The sequence below is a fragment of the Kogia breviceps genome, chromosome 5 (assembly GCF_026419965.1).
Source record: "Kogia breviceps isolate mKogBre1 chromosome 5, mKogBre1 haplotype 1, whole genome shotgun sequence".
In the NCBI taxonomy this organism is placed as follows: Eukaryota; Metazoa; Chordata; class Mammalia; order Artiodactyla; family Physeteridae; genus Kogia; species Kogia breviceps.
Window position 1 is genome coordinate 46,903,993 of NC_081314.1, and position 16,723 is coordinate 46,920,715.

Below are 16,723 nucleotides of genomic sequence, written 5' to 3' on the forward strand. Positions count from 1 at the left end.
CTTTCTGGAGAGTTTTTATCATAAATGGGTGTTGAATGTTGTCAAAAGCTTTTTCTGCATCTATTGAAATGATCATATGGTTTTTATTCTTCAATTTGTTAATATGGTATATCACATTGATTGATTTGCATATATTGAAGAATCCTTGCATCCCTGGGATAATCCCACTTGATCATGGTGTATGATCCTTTCAATGTGTTGTTGGATTCGGTTTGCTAGTATTTTGTTGAGGATTTTTGCATCTATGTTCATCAGTGATATTGGTCTCTAATTTTCTCTTTTTGTAGTATCTTTGTCTGGTTTTGGTGTCAGTGTGATGGTGGCCTCATAGAATGAGTTTGGGAGTGTTTCTTCCTCTGCAGGATTTTGGATGAGTTTGAGAAGGATGGGTGTTAGCTCTTCTCTAAATGTTTGATAGAATTCACCTGTGAAGCCATCTGGTCCTGGATTTTTTTTTGTTGGAAGATTTTTAATCACAGTTTCAATTTCATTACTTGTGATTTGTCTGTTCATATTTTCTATTACTTCCTGGCTCAGTCTTGGAAGGTTATACCTTTGTAAGAATTTGTCCATTTCTTCCAGGTTGTCCATTTTATTGGCATAGAGTTGCTTTTAGTAGTCTCTTTTGATGCTTTGTATTTGTGCGGTGTCCGTTGTATCTTCTCCTTTTTCATTTCTAGTTTTATTGATTTGAGTCCTCTCCCTCTTTTTCTTGATGAGTGTGGCTAAAGTTTTATCAAAGAACCAGGTTTTAGGGCTTCCTTGGTGGTTGAGAGTCTGCCTGCTAATGCAGGGGACACGGGTTCATGCCCCGGTCCGGGAAGATCCCACATGCCATGGAGCGGCTAGGCCCATGAGCCATGGCCGCTAAGCCTGCAAGTCCAGAGCCTGTGCTCTGCAACGGGAGAGGCCACAACAGTGAGAGGCCCACATACCAGCAAAAAAAAAAAAAAAAAAAGTTAAAGAACCAGCTTTTAGTTTTTTGATCTTTGCTATTGTTTTCTTTGTTTCTATTTCTTTTATTTCTGCTCTGATCTTTATGATTTCTTTATGTCTACTAACTTTGGATTTTGTTTGTTCTTCTTTCTCTAGTTCCTTTAGGTATAAGGTTAGAATGTTGAATTAATATTTTTCTTATTTCTTGAGGTAGACTTTTATTGCTATAAACTTCCCTCTTAGAACTGCTTTTGTTGCATCCCATAGGTTTTGCATCATCGTGTTTTCTTTGTCATTTGTCTCTAGGTATTTTTTTTATTTCCTCTTTGATTTCTGACTGATCTCTTGGTTATTTAGTAATGTTGTGTTTAGCCTCCATGTGTTTGTGTTTTTTACATTTTTTTCCCTGTAGTTGATTTCTGATCTCATAGCATTGTCATCAGAAAAGATGCTTGATACAATTTCAATATTCCTAAGTTTACCCAGGCTTGATTTGTGACACAAGATGTGATCTATCCTGGAGAATATTCCATGTGCACTTGAGAAGAAAGTATAGTCTGCTGTTTGGATGCAATGTCCTATAAATATCAATTAAATCTATCTGGTCTATTGTGTCATTTAAGACCTACATTACAAACTTGTACTTTATTCACAAGCAGGATATATTTCTGTATTTTTGAGGTATATACAATAGTAATGAATACTGCTAAGAAGGGAAAATCCTGTGACCAATATCTTTGCACTGTCTAAAAATATGCAGATACTCTCTGGAACAAAGTTGTTGCTTGGGTGTATTGCTATAAGTAAAATTATTTCCCATCTGCATGACAGTTGAATTTTGGTGGCTGTTTTTTCCCACCCAATCAATACCTTTGAACTTTTTTCCCTGAAATAAACCCCCCTTATGTAAAAAGTTATATTGGCTCTATGATATAACTGTGAAATCTTAGGCTGGATTCTAAGGCTGGGCTGAATTTCCTCATATTTCTCAAAGTAGGATTGCCAAATGACACTACTGACATTCATATTTTTGTGTTTAAACAAAGTGGGGAATAACTTGAAAGTGAAGCTCTGTAATGACTAGTAGATACTTTATTATTGTTTCTGATTGTTATATATAAAAGATAAAAAGAATCTATTAGTTTTTTTTTTTCCTTCCTTTATATACCACAAATTTACTAGTTCAAGTAAGTGCCAGGCACTTACAACGCTCCAAATGATGCTTTTACAATTTATAAAATGCTTTCATGTACATTATAACCTTTAATATTCCAGATATTCATGAAGTAATAGTGAATACCAATGACCCCCAAAAGTATATAGCTAATTAAATAATTATTTGGCTTAATTTTCTATTTTTATTTGTAGTTTTATTTGCTTCTTAATTGTTTATTGCATCCTGGCTAATTTTCACATCTGAACACCTGCTGGGTTGCATATTTGGACATGACTGTGGTCATTTTTAGAGTTGACAATTTAAAGATTGAGATAAAAATGAATAGGATTTCCTCAAGAAGAGGATTAGGATTTTGCCTGAGGGAAATTGGTATTTTCTCAGTCTGTGATTGCACTGGTGAAGCCTAGAAAGTAATTCTAGGCTCCTGAATATATTTCTATATAATTCTTGCTCTAAGGAATAAGACTTTTGTGGGTCCAGATGGATTGTACAGCTGATGCACTGATGTGCACCTTCTAAGAAGTAGAAGGGTAGCTGTGGAAAGTGCCCTGTGAACTGTGGTAGAGAGAGAGACCCCCAGAACAAGGCCAGAGACATGGGGTTGGGGCTGGTTGGGCAGACTGCAATATTCCACAACAATGCGTTTTACTTCTCTGAAGAATTTGCATTTTTATATCTAAAATTAAGAACAGGAGAAAATGTGATGTCAAACTTTTTTTCCCCTGAAACTGTGAAGGAAGCATCTCCTAAATATGAAAATCATAATAAAGCATACTTTTGTAACAGATAATAATCCAATAAGGAAAAGAGCTTTGATTGCTGGTAATGCTGATAGTTTGGCTTTACTATACTAAATATTCAGATAGGGATATTTGTTTCTTTATAGTGGATAAAGGAATGCATTTGTATGTGTTGTTTCCTTGATTTTATGAACAAAATATACAAAATGTGACTGTTTTCAAAATATATGTTTGATTCTGGAGGAGTGTTAAATTGATTTCTTTATTTTTCAAAGCTGGCAATGTGCCTATGGCCACCTTGAGTGCCAGTGGAAGAGACCAGTGCTATTTCAATGCCAGGGGCCATCTCTGATGGATATTAACTTATGAGACACCAACTAACTAGGTGTATTTTTTTTCAGTGGAGGGGAGGAAAAATGAATGGCCTAGAACTTCTGTAACCCTCTAGTGCCTTGGCACAATGAGAACTCCCTACTGGAGAGACGATGGTTTAATGCAAGTGGCTAAGCATCACATGATACTAATGAATTTGGGATTATCTGCTCTAAGTTAACTATAAGAGCAAACCTCATGTTTCCATAAGAAATGTTTATATGTGTCTCTCTGTTCCTAAATTTTATGACAAGGTGTACAATAAAAAGGATGTCTGCTAGCACATGGGCAGACACAAGGAGACACAGGAAGAGGATACTAAAACACAGGTGATAATAGAGACAAAACAGCTCTGTCTTATCAAATACAAAAAAGGGTTTGCCCAAACAATAAATCTGGCTTAGAAAATATCTGTCACATTTAAGCAATCATAACTGTTACCTGTAATATTATTTTCTTTTAGAAACAGATCCCTAATGCAAAACACTTTTCTGGATACATCCACTTGATAACCAATACATAACATCCATAGTTATTATATACAGTTTTGATACAGGAGTAGTGACACTAAATCTAAAAATTTAATTTTGACTTGAGCTAAGTCAAGTTTTTCTCAACAGAAGATTCTGGGGAAAGTTTAATTAATAAAAACCAATAAATAAAAAGATGATGTGGATTAATCAGATCTGGAGAAGGAGTAGGAAGTATTCAGGATGGTTGTAGCCCATGGATGGCAGGAAAATTAAAAATGGAAATACAATACCAGAAAGAGAATATAAAAAAGAACATTGTGACCTCATCTATATTAAAATTTTTAACTTAAAATGAAAATAATCTAAGAGGGGGTGTATTTTGCCAGGTGTAGTTTGTGACAGTGTGGAATACAAAGGAATATTTTGGTTTTTGATATGTGAAAGAGATATAATCATAGGTGTCCATGTGAACAAAAAAAATAATAAAAAATAGAAAAGTCTATTTTTCCTATGCAAGCTGAAAGTTTTCTCTAGGCCTTTTGTAGTGGACACTTTGAAATTCCAAATCTCTATGCCTGTAAAGCTTTAACTTTATTTCTGCTTATGATTCACTTTAAAAGGTTGGCTGACTTACTGGACCTGTAGAGAGTAGCAAATTTGGTTTGGGTATTACATTTCATTTCTTAAAAGTCCCATGCATCTCATTAGACTTGTGATTAAACTTGAAGAAATATATGCTATGTTTATGCAACTTCAATAGAGAAAAATATTTGTGGGCTTGCCTTAAATTAAGTGAAGTAATGCAAAGCATGAATGGAACCTTAATGAGGTCATTAGCATTTCTGGGAATAATGCATTTTCAGTCAATATAGGAATGGTTATTTATGGTTGGGTTTATCCATGAGGTAAAAGAAGCCAGGGTATCTATTTCAATGGAGGTTATAACTGCCTTAATTAAAAAGTTTAAAAGAAAATACAGCAATGATCTATATTGAAGGTAAATTTATGGTAGACATGAAATTATTTGGAACAATAATGTGGTTATGTGGGAGGGCGGTTTAACTTTTTCCCTAATATTTTCTTTTCGAGTTAATTAGGTATAAAAAGTCAGGTGCTAGTGCTTACATTTTAGACTTTAGACAATATATTGGACTTAAACTAGAGACTGTTACTAGTGTTTTATTTGGTTTTGTAGCAAAAACAAACTTTAAAATGATAGTGTGTTTAGAAGTATTTTTTGTAAACCTAGGTTTTTAGGGTTCAATTCCTAGAGTTTTGGAGATGTAACTTTGATCTAGAAAGATGTTCCTTTTTTTTTTTAGAAAAATGTTATTTGTTAAATTTGACTGATTCATCGTAAAACTGATAAGGAAAATGGGGTTTGTAAGCACATGATCTATATAATGCCTCAAATTACACTTAATTCTGTAAGAAATGTTGGACCCTTTTTTTTTCTTAGAATATAACAAATTTAATTAAGGTTCTTTTTAATTCTTAGCCTCTTATGGATAAAAAGAGAATGAGAAACTCCAATTACATAAAAGGGTATTTGAGTAAGCTTCAAAGAAGTGATTCTAACAGGATCAGCAATGGCTGTGGAGTTGGCAAATGTCTGGACCCTCCCCTAAAAGTCAGCCTGAATCAGTAATATTCATGATTTAATTGTGTCTAGGAGCTCTTTGGGCAGATACCTCAAGGAGGAGGAGTAATTAACAGTTGGGGTGACTGGAGGGGGAATTCAGTTGGAGAAATTTGAATAAGGTGAAGTAAGTTGGAGGAATTTGAATAAGGTGAAGTAAGGCTCCCAGACATCCAGACACCAGGTTAACAAAGCACCAGCTAGTGATGACCTAGTTGCAACTTGGGCAGGTTAAGTTTCAAAGTTCCTAGCAAAAAGAAGTAAAAAGCAGCTAGTAACCATCTGTTGACTTGACTAGATGACGTACCCTATGAGGGCAGTGGCCATGCCATTTACTGCTATGTCCCCAGCAGTGCCTGGCACAGAGATATGTTCAGTAAATGTTGAATGAAGGAGATAAATAGCAGATAAATGAAGCATCAAGTATGGTTAACAAACCTACTTTGCTGAGTGCATTGTGGGAAAAATAGGCCTAAAATTAGTGATTTGGGATTTAAGTCCTACCGGTAGCAAAATCAGGCTAATACAATATTAAAGAAAAAAACACTGAACCAATTCACTGCTGTAATTATTCTGGATCAGAGCTCAATTAAGCTCTTTAGAGTTCCCCTACTCCAAGTGGGGTCTGCAGACCAGCTCTGGTGTGCAGTGAGAGTGAGTGTTTGGAGAGCTTTATAGCCGTTTGAGCAATTTTATGTAACTTGGATCTAATAATGAAAAAAGTTTGGGCTTGTATTTTAAATTATTTTTTGAGTAATTAATTTTTATTTAAATTTACAGTTATGTCAGTCCGTGACAGATTAGGGGAAAAAAACCAACAAAACTGTTCCTTCATAACTGATCATTAGAGTAACAAACTCTGAAATCATTATGCTATTTCCCCATACTATTTGCAATTAAAAAATCCTAAACTTTAAAATATATATATATTTTTTAATGGTACAAAACTTAGATTCTTCCTAGGTGTTCTCCTCTGTCTATGTCTCTGTGGGCCCCAAGGACATGCTCTGTCTGCCTCTTGGTTAACCTAGCCCTGCAAGGTGATCCCTGGATATATAGGAACAGAACTACTAGTGACTTGCAAGTTTCTGTCTGACTGTATTATCTTTGTTAGCCAATGGAGCAGTTCGAGAACAACTGAATCCACGTGGGTGTGTGTTCTGTCTGTAACTAGGAGGTGCTTTCTCCTTCTGCAGGGGTCCTGAATTCAGGGCACATTGGGGTTATTTCTTGGTAATGAATCCCTATTCCTAACAAGATTAAGACTAGTGACTCTAACATAAATAGGGAGCAGACAAGTGCAGGAATATATAACTTAACATGCAGTTATCGGTGTTTTTGTAATTTTCAGCTCAGGGCCAAATAGTCTGGACTGGAGAGATTCTTTGGATTGCTCTGTCAGATGAGATAAACCTTTTTGCTTGCAAAATGAACAGTGAGCATAAATGAACATCAGCAGTTTCAGAGCTATTGCACCCAATTCCACACTTCCGACTCTGTTAGAACTTCCACTGATTTTAATGATGATGTTCAAAGATTCAGTCTGTCACACCCAGATGAGACCTGGGCTTATAAAATGCACCTGAAGCTGGTGGATTTTATTGGTAGGTATGGAAACGCCCATCACCTTGGGGGAAATACTTGTAATTGGCTTAACCTTTGCTGTTTGTGATTAATCACCTCTTCTGAAATAAGATGATTCAGGGTAGTCTGCCTAGGACTTCTGAAAACACACAGAAGGCTAGCTGACTAGAGAACAAAGTAAGTTTGAGTTCTTTATTCTACCTTTCCTTTCCAAAATCAGTAAGCTATATAGTTGTATTTACGTATTCAAGGATAGTCTAACAATTGAATACAGCATTTTGAGATCGTTATGTCCTTGTTTGTACTAACACTAGAGATCAGATCTGGAGCACCTCCTTTACAGTGATGTGGGAGATTCCTGATGGCTCCATCTCCTACGGGAGCCATGCTATTTCCTCCATTGGCATCTCAGTGTCCTCACTTGTGAAATAAGGTAATTGAACTTAAACCTTTCCAAGGTCTCTTTTGTTTTTCAGCTTATGAAAATCCCTTTAAAATTACTATTGAGTACCTATTAGATAACAAACAATGTGCTAGATGCTATGGAGAATATGCAAGAGAGGAGCAAGATATTTTGATGCATACATACTTACATCCCATCCTAATAGGTATCTCGAGATAAAGATGCAGTATGTGTGCTTTGATTTTTGGGCAAAGTCATAGACATATCAGAGATCCCTGATACTTCATCTCTTCTCAAGTGTCACAGAATTTCTGAGTGTCTGGGATGAGGCAGGGGATAGGTTAATATAGAGTTACTAAAAGATTAATGGTTAAAAATCAAACACTTTCCTAGAAAATATAAATAGGCAGTCCCTCCCAACCCCCAATTTTAAAATAATATGATAGGATGTGTAAGATTATTAGTAACTAAAGGAATCAGATGGTAAGAATTTTTCACCTTCTAGACAGTTCTGTCAGTTTGGGTAAGTTAAGTTTGCTGAGATAACAGCCAACCCCTGAATTTTACAGGCTTGTTACAACATGATTTTTCACTTAGGATGCAGTCCTCTATGGGTCTGGAAGATTCTTTGGGGCATCTGTTCTCTAGGCTGCAACTCAGGGAACCCACCATCTTGTAGAAACACCATCTTGAAGATTTGACCTCCTTAGATGACATGGCAGGGGGAAGAGAGAGCAGGCAGAGTTTTGCACCAGTTCTTGAATGCTTTTATCTAGAACTGACAGAAGTCATTTCCACTCACATTTATTGGCCAAAACAAGTCATCTGGCTCCAGCTAACTTCAAGAGGGTAGAAAGGTATAATCCTCCCCAGTACCAGGAAGGAGAGGAGAATTGGAAATATTGGTGAGCAGTGGTAATATTTACCAAAATTATCAAGTATTAAAAACATGGGCAGAGTTATGAGGACACAGGCTCTTTTTGTACACCAATGGTATATATGAATTGGTTCAGTTTTTATAGGTGATCATTTAAAACAATTAGTAAAATATACCATTGCTTGGATCCAGCAATTTTAGCAGTCTGACCCCAGCTAAACGTTACTGAGTCTTATTATGCACCAAGTACTGTGTTGAGAAATCTACACACTTTATTTATTTAGTGCTTACTTTTAGGAGTTTATCCTAAGAAAATAAGTGAACATATGCATAAAAATTTTCACAGGAACTTTTTCCTTAAAATAAGAAGAGACCTGCATTAATAAGAGGAAACAACCTACATATCCACCAGGAAGGGACTAATTAAATAACATGTGTACCTAATGGAGCACTATAACATGCATCTGTGTTCTTGTCCATTATCTATTACTGAGTGAAAAAAATTCACAAGGAAGCAAATATAATATTGTCATATGAAAAATATATAGGAAACAGTTTGGAAAGATATACACTTAATTTTTTTAAAAAATGTAGTACCCTCAGTGTTGTGAGATTACAAAACCCTGAATCTCTTACAATGAGGATGTGTTTCCTTTAAAATGAATATAAAGCAAATTTTATTTTAAAATAAATTGTAATCATTTGTTTTTTATTGCTTCAGTTCGCAAAAGGCAGCATCAAAACATGCACCTGTAAAAGACATATATGAGGTACTTTGCCTTTAAAAAACTGATCATCTTACAAGAAGACAAAGTTTTCATGTGTTTTAATTAGAAAAGAATATAAGATAGAATGGAATATTGCCCAATGTGTATGGTACAAAGGAAAATTGTTAGAGGGGGTCAGAAATGAGACTGAATGTTACCTTGAGTTATCGAGAAAAACTTCATGTAAGAAAAACACAGTTTGACTCTTGATAGCTGTGGTTGAAAAGTTGAGGTGAAAGGGAAATCATGCAAAAAACGTGCTATATAATGGTAGGAATTGACGTGGTGTTTAAGGCTAAATCCAGCTAATTTCAGAAGGTATTATCAGGAGCCAGAATGAGAAGGGATTCTCCCATTATCTGGAACGTGCTAGATGTTCTACCATTAGAGATATATGCAGTTGTATCTGCAGGGGATCTGTTCTAGGACCTGCCTTGGACACCAAAATCCATGGATGCTCAAGTCCCATAGTTGGTTCTTGTTATCTATGGAATCTGCATCTGCTGATTAACCCATTTTCGTGAAAAGTAATTGCATGAAAGTGGACCTGTGCAGTTTAAAGCCGTGTTGTTCAAGGGTTGACTGTAAATGAAAACATTTCCTTGAAAGAGAAAACTTTAAGACTGATTCTGGTTTGTTAAGAAAATTAATGGCAGGAAGATCTCTTTTTTTTTTCTTTTCTTTTTTTTAAGCCATTCTCTCAAAGAAAAAATAAGTTGAATACAATACGAGCCTTATATGAGTAAGAAAAAACAGTTATTGGCCTGTTTATTTAAGCTAGCTTTTTCTTCTCTCTTCCTCCAGTGCACGTTCCAAGTAATCAAATAGAAAATTCTTTCTGTATTAAAAACTTAGTATAGTATCTCCTGAAGAATAAAAGTCAATGTAATTATTAAGAGTAAATTTCTTTGCACTTGTTGGACTTGGGCAAACTTCTGGCACTCAAGTGGAAAGGCTTTATGGTCCTTATTGAATGCACAGAGAAACCACTTTTTATATTAAGCTATATTACGTAGGGCCCTGGATTCAACAACAGATTTTATTATTTGTTTGGTTACGGACCTCTCAACCGTGAGTTGAAATCTTGTCCAGGTCCCAAGAGAAGGATTTTCTTGTGTCTTTTAAACTCGATTTGAAAAAGCTGGAGCACCTCCACCATGGAATTAAAATTCCTAAAAAATTTTTTATCATATCGTTTATTAAAATGCTGCAGGTCAGAGCTTTCTTTGTGGAGGATTTCTTTAAACAGTAAGATAAATTTACTTCTTTTATTTTTAAAATTAAAAAAAATTTATTTTATTGAAGTGTAGTTGATTTACAATGTTGTGTTAATTTCTGATGTGCAGCAAAGTGATTCAGTTACATATATATACACATATACATTCTTTTTCATATTCTTTTCTATTATGGTTTATCACAGGATATCAAATATAGTTCCCTGTGCTATACAGTAGGACCTCATTTATCCATTCTATATATAATAATTTGCATCTGCTAATCCCAAACTCACACTCCCTCCCTCCCCCTCCCCTCCCCCTGGGCAACCGCAAGTCTATTCTCTATGTCTGTGAGTCTGTTTCTGTTAAGATAAATGTATATATGTGCCACATCTTCTTTATTCATTCATCTGCTGATGGACACTTAGGTTGCTTCCATGTCCTGGCTATTGTAAATAGAGCTACAATGAACATTTTGGTTCATGACTCTTTTTGAATTATGTTTTTCTCAGCATATATGCCCAGTAGTGGGATTGCTGAGTCATATGGTAGTTCTATTTGTAGTTTTTTAAGAAACCTCCGTAGTGTTCTCCATAGTGGCTGTATCAATTTACATTCCCACCAGCAGTGCAAGAGGGTTCCCTTTTCTCCACACCCTCTCCAGCATTTATTGTTTGTAGATTTTTTGATGATGGCACATATATACAATGGAATATTACTCAGCCATAAAAAGGGATGAAACTGAGTTATTTGTAGTGAGGTGGATGGACCTAGAGTCTGTCATACAGAGTGAAGTAAGTCAGAAAGAGAAAAACAAATACCGTATGCTACCACATATATATGGAATCTAAAAAAAAAGAAAATGGTCAGAAGAACCTAGGGGCAAGATGGGAATAAAGATGCAGACCTACTAGAGAACGGGCTTGAGGATACGAGGAGGGGGAAGGGTAAGCTGGGACAACGTGAGAGAGGGGCATGGACATATATACACTACCAAACCTAGAATAGATAACTAGTGGGAAGCAGCCGCATAGCACAGGGAGATCAGCTCGGTGCTTTGTGACCACCTAGAGGAGTGGGATAGGGAAGGTGGGAGGGAGGGAGATGCAAGAGGGAAGAGATTTGGGGACATATGTATATGTATAACTGATTTACTTTGTTATAAAGCAGAAACTGATACACCATTGTAAAGCAATTATACTCTAATAAAGATGTTAAAAAAAGATAAATGTAAATAGTATTCTGGTTGTAAACAAATGTTCTCTAGGCTTGTTCTCTAAACTAAATATATTCTAAATAATAATTCAGTTTAACCTCAGCTCTTCTCTACCTGTAGCAGTCACACAATAAACATTTGTATGCTTCCTCAGTATTTTTCCTACTAGGACCTAATACTTGGTAGAACTGATTAGAAAAATATATTCAAGTCCCATACTTAATAGAAAAAAATGCCCCTGTATATCAGAAAACTGCTTAGACCTGAAACATTGAGCAGAACAATAAACAGCTTTGGTTGGTGATCTCACTTTTAAAGATATTGCTGCAATTATTTGAATATATAACTTTTCTTTTTTTCTCTCCTAAAGGAAAAATGAAAACAATACAAGTAACTGTTGAAATATTAAGTTGAGTGTGATTTTCCTATTCCAATTTTAAATGTTCTCAAGGAAAATTAAATGGTGCTGATTGTAGCCCCAAGTTCCTATTGTGCTGCAGTGCTAAATAATAAAAATGAAATATATTTTTATAACCCAGTAGCGCAACAGAGCTGCACTTGGCTCGACCACATACAAAGAAGCCTTGTTTTGGCTGCATTTTGCTGGGGATGCTTTCTCTATTTATAGGCTCTACAGTGAAGCCTTCCGGGGAATGATTACTCAGTGTAGCCACGTTTCTGTCAAAGGATCTGGAAAAAAAAACAACAGAAAGAAATCTCTGGCATAGAACAGACTAATCAATATGTAATGATATGGCTGGATCAATAACTTCTAATTTTCTAGGTTTGTAAAATGTCAGCTGTATGAATGTATTAGTAGGTTAAAAAGTTTCCAAGTAGAACAAATGCGTAAATTCAAGAGAGTTTTTTTCAGTCTGTTTTATTCATGAATATCACTTTTTATTTCAGAAAAAGTTTATGGTTAATAGCATCCTCAGTGTGCAAATATCATCCTGTCCACATTTTTCTTTTCTAATAATAGAAGTCATGATTCCTTTTTCCCAGGGTGAAGAGTTTTCATTCACACTGTGTTACATCATCCCGGAGAAAAGATAAACATTTATGAGGTAGCAAGTGTCACAACTTGTGAAGATGCAATGTCTTTTGTTTAGTCATTAAACCTCCCCCACACACTTTTTACATTTATAGAGATCAAACATTAAATAGAACTTTTAATATGTAAAATACTAGAAAACAATTTATCTCTGAAATGCTATAATCTCTCCTGTCATCTAGGTCCTGAGCTGGGTGCTCTGTGTGCATTTTAATTGGTGATTCCCACATTCTGGTGGGTGGATTTTCCCTTCCACCAGCCCTTCCTTTTTCTCTCCCTCTTTCCTATTTCAGTCCTTCTTTTTCCTTTCCTTCACCTTCCTTTCAATTTTCTTTTTGAGAACTTTAAGAAATTATTATAAAATTAGTTCATGTTAATTTTGGAAAATTTAAGAAAAATGGAAAAGAGTAGGATAAAAATAGCATTCCTCAAAATCAACCATCATTATCCTTTCATATATTTTCCTTCAATTTTTTTTTTTTTTTTTTTTTGCAGTACTAGGGCCTCTCACTGTTGTCGCCTCTCCCTGTTGCGGAGCACAGGCTCCGGACGCACAGCCTCAGTGGACATGGCTCACGGACCCAGCCGCTCCGCGGCATGTGGGATCCTCCCAGACTGGGGCACGAACCCGTGTCCCCTGCATCGGCAGGCGGACTCTCAACCACCGCGCCACCAGGGAAGCCCTTTCCTTCAGTTTTTAAAAAATATTGGGCTTCCCTGGTCCGGGAAAATCCCACATGCAGCAGAGCGGCTGGGCCCGTGAGCCATGGCCGCTGAGCCTGCGCGTCCGGAGCCTGTGCTCCTCAGCGGGAGAGGCCGCAGTGGTGAGAGGCCCACGTACTGCAAATAAATAAATAAATAAATAAAATAAAATGAGATTCCTTTATTTAAAAAATACATATATTTTGTTTTACAAAGTTGACATAATACTAAACATTCAATTTTATATCTTTCACTTTTTCACTTATGCCACATATCTTATAGTTTTATTAAACACTCTTTAAAGCGTTACTTAAATTATTTGTTCCCACAAAAATATAGCATTTATTAAAAGCTTAGAAAAGCCTGCATCATTTCATAATTTACTCTCATTTCTCTTATAATTTTAATCTTTTCTTCTCACTTCAATCTCGATATGAAAGTATATACAAGTCTCTCCCACATTAAACACATCATTTTGTAATTGTATGCCTCACTCTAAATTACTGCCCTTTCTCCTTCTCTTGGGAGTCAACCTCTCAGTCACTTTTAAAACCATTCTATTCAGACTTCAGCCTCTACTGGTCTATACAACTTGCTCTGGTAAATGGCACCAATGACAGCTGGTTCACCCAACTCAATGGTTTCTTTGCAATCTTATCTGTGTCACATTATTTTGGAGGGCTGCTCTTCCTCTCCTTACCCCTTGGTGTGTTAGTGCCCCCCAGGAGTCTGTCCTGGCTCTTCTTTTCAACCTTTGCACTCTCATCTTCTCCCGTGATTACTACCACTACCCATATATCCATTACTCTCAAGTACAAAATTCAGATCCAACTTTCTTTCTATTGGCTATTATCACTTAGTTGCTCTTCAGGCAATTCCTACTTTTCATGTCCACATGCTATTCTCTTTCTCTCTGCTTTATTTTCTCTTAGATTCCCTTTCTTACCTTCCTGGTTCCAGAGTCAGAATATTGGGAATCATCTTTGCTCCTTTGTCTTACCCATCTCATCCCCTCTGTTGAAATCATAAAGTTCTGAAAAGAAGCCACCATCACTTCACCCATGTCTGCTCCTCCTCCCCTCCCCAAAGCTACTGCTCCAACTCAGTCTTGTGACATGTCAGCCTGAGTATTCCCAGCCCCACTGCTTTCTTCCTCTTTTTCACTAATGCTAGTGATCTTTAATCTGTTTGCCAAACACCTACTTGAATTTCAAAACTTAGATTGAAGGTCAACCCTATAAAAATTTTCCTGACTTTCATCTTTCCAAAGTAAAATTGAATACTCTTTCCTTGTTGATATTTTTGCTGTACTGTGCATACACTTTTCCAGGGCAATTACAATCATAATGTATTTACATTTCTTTGTCTCTGCATTAGATTATAACACATTATAAGGCAGGGGTCATGTCTGTAAGAGCATGTCTTTTTTGTCCTTGTATTACTTGTACCTGGAACATAGGAGATATGTAATAAGTGGTAAATGAATGAACAAATGGCTAGGCTTATAATATTTAATCTTTTCATTTATTTATTTAGAATATTTTCAATTTACTGCTTATATATAATTCTGTAAACCATATCATAAATCTTTATTTGAATTTTGCATTCTTTCCTATGGATAGAAATAATCCCTAGAAGTTTAATTACTGGGAGAAAGAATAGGAATATTTTGAAGATTCTTGATACATATTGCCCAAATATGTATCAGAATGTTTGATGTTTTTAACAGTTTAATTCAAATTTTAATAAATATTTGTTTTTAAACAATAGCATAGTGAAATCATAGATTTTTAAAAAATGTCCTGCTGGGGAGCTATTTTTGGGTTGGGTAATATACAGTTTCTATTTGCAAACTGACAGTGACATGCTGAAGTTGGTAATATTAAATGACCCTCTATTTCCCAATGCCATGGAAAGTATGGAAGGTAGCATTTAATAAAAGCCAAATAGGCAATGTACAACAGCTTAAGTTTTTTCCTTTCTTTTTCTTTTGTCACAGTCTAATAAATTCCTAGTGGACTTTGATTATTAAGAAACAGTTCAAGGCCTACCTTTTTAACCTTCCTTTCTGAATAGACTATTGATTCAACTTAAACTGCTTTTTAAAAGTTCAATATGCGCATCTGGGGAGTTTGCTACCCCTGTGCTTTACAGAAAGGTTGTGAGAATTAATATGTTTATTGAGCATTATGTGCCTTTTGGATGAAAGGTTTGGTATAAACAACTCTAGTATTGTTATTTAAAAGCAAACTTCTTTGGGGAGAGAAAAAAGGCTTCCACAGTAACTTTTGATTAAAAGTTATGTACTCCAGTACTTTTTTCCAAAGGCAATCTCCAAGGAAGCCTTGAAAATTGTACACCTTGCCATCTGCTGATATGATACAGCACAAAAGAGAAGTCCACCTATTTTAAGCCAGTCAACCTATTTTAAGCCAGTATGGTCTTGATTTGATCTCAGCTCATCTTAGCCACCCTGAGTTTATTGTTGTGTTTTACTTATGGTTTGAATCATTTCTTGATTGATTTTATTGCTTAATTGGAACTGAATTAATGTGGCTAATTCCCTGGCAGACCTTTCTCTCTCTCTCTCTTTTTTTTTAACAGAGCAGATCCCATGTGATCTGGAATGCATGGGGTTTTGGTAGTTATGGTAACCACATCATAAACCTTGGTGGATGGCAGGTGCTTTAAGCACTTCCACTATTAGAGCATTATTGGCCCTCTATGTTTTCAGCTAAGAATGACATTTGCCCACAGGGATTATAAAACAAAAAGAACTTTTACTCTTGATTTGGCAGTGAGGAGATAACAGACATGTACTAACTAGGACATAATGAAACTGGATGAGGATTACTCTGATAAATTCTACTAAAAGGGAGAAACTGGGGCTAAAGCAGAGCGTTAGTATAAATGGCAAAACAGTGTAACCTCTCTACACTGTAAGTGCATCTGGTAACAAACACTGTGTTTGTATGTTATTACCTGTGAGTCTTGACATCTTGAGTCATGTGTGGATCAATAAATCAAGTTTAGGAAGGAATTATAAGTCCAGAACTTTTGAAAATTGTAATATGTTTACCTGAAAGATGGGAAAGAAGACATTTATTAGGTTTTTGATGACTTGGGGGGTGGGAATGAGGAGATGGTAGGTAGCCTGTTAGATGACACAAGAGGGATTCAAAATCACTCAGATGAACTGAAGGTGGTGTAACCCATGAAAATGTGGTTAGAATTAGGCAGAAAGCTTTAAGTTAGAAAATCACAGTGGTCACACTCAAAGAGAAGCATTTTAGAGAGATATTGAATATGCAAGGGAGGCTAAAAATAAGCAGGGACCCATAACAGAAAATACTGTATTTAGGAGAATAGATCACTGAGTGCTATTTAATAAATCAGGAATTTCAGAAACTGGTGCGATTGAGTAGCTATGTAGTAGTAACAAGTAGAATACATGAGGTAGTTCCAGACATGAGGTAATTCCAGAGGGCTGCAATAGTACAGAGTCAAAGGGAATATGAAAAAAGGCAAAATTAATATTGGCCTTCGAGAGCATTCTTTTGTCACTC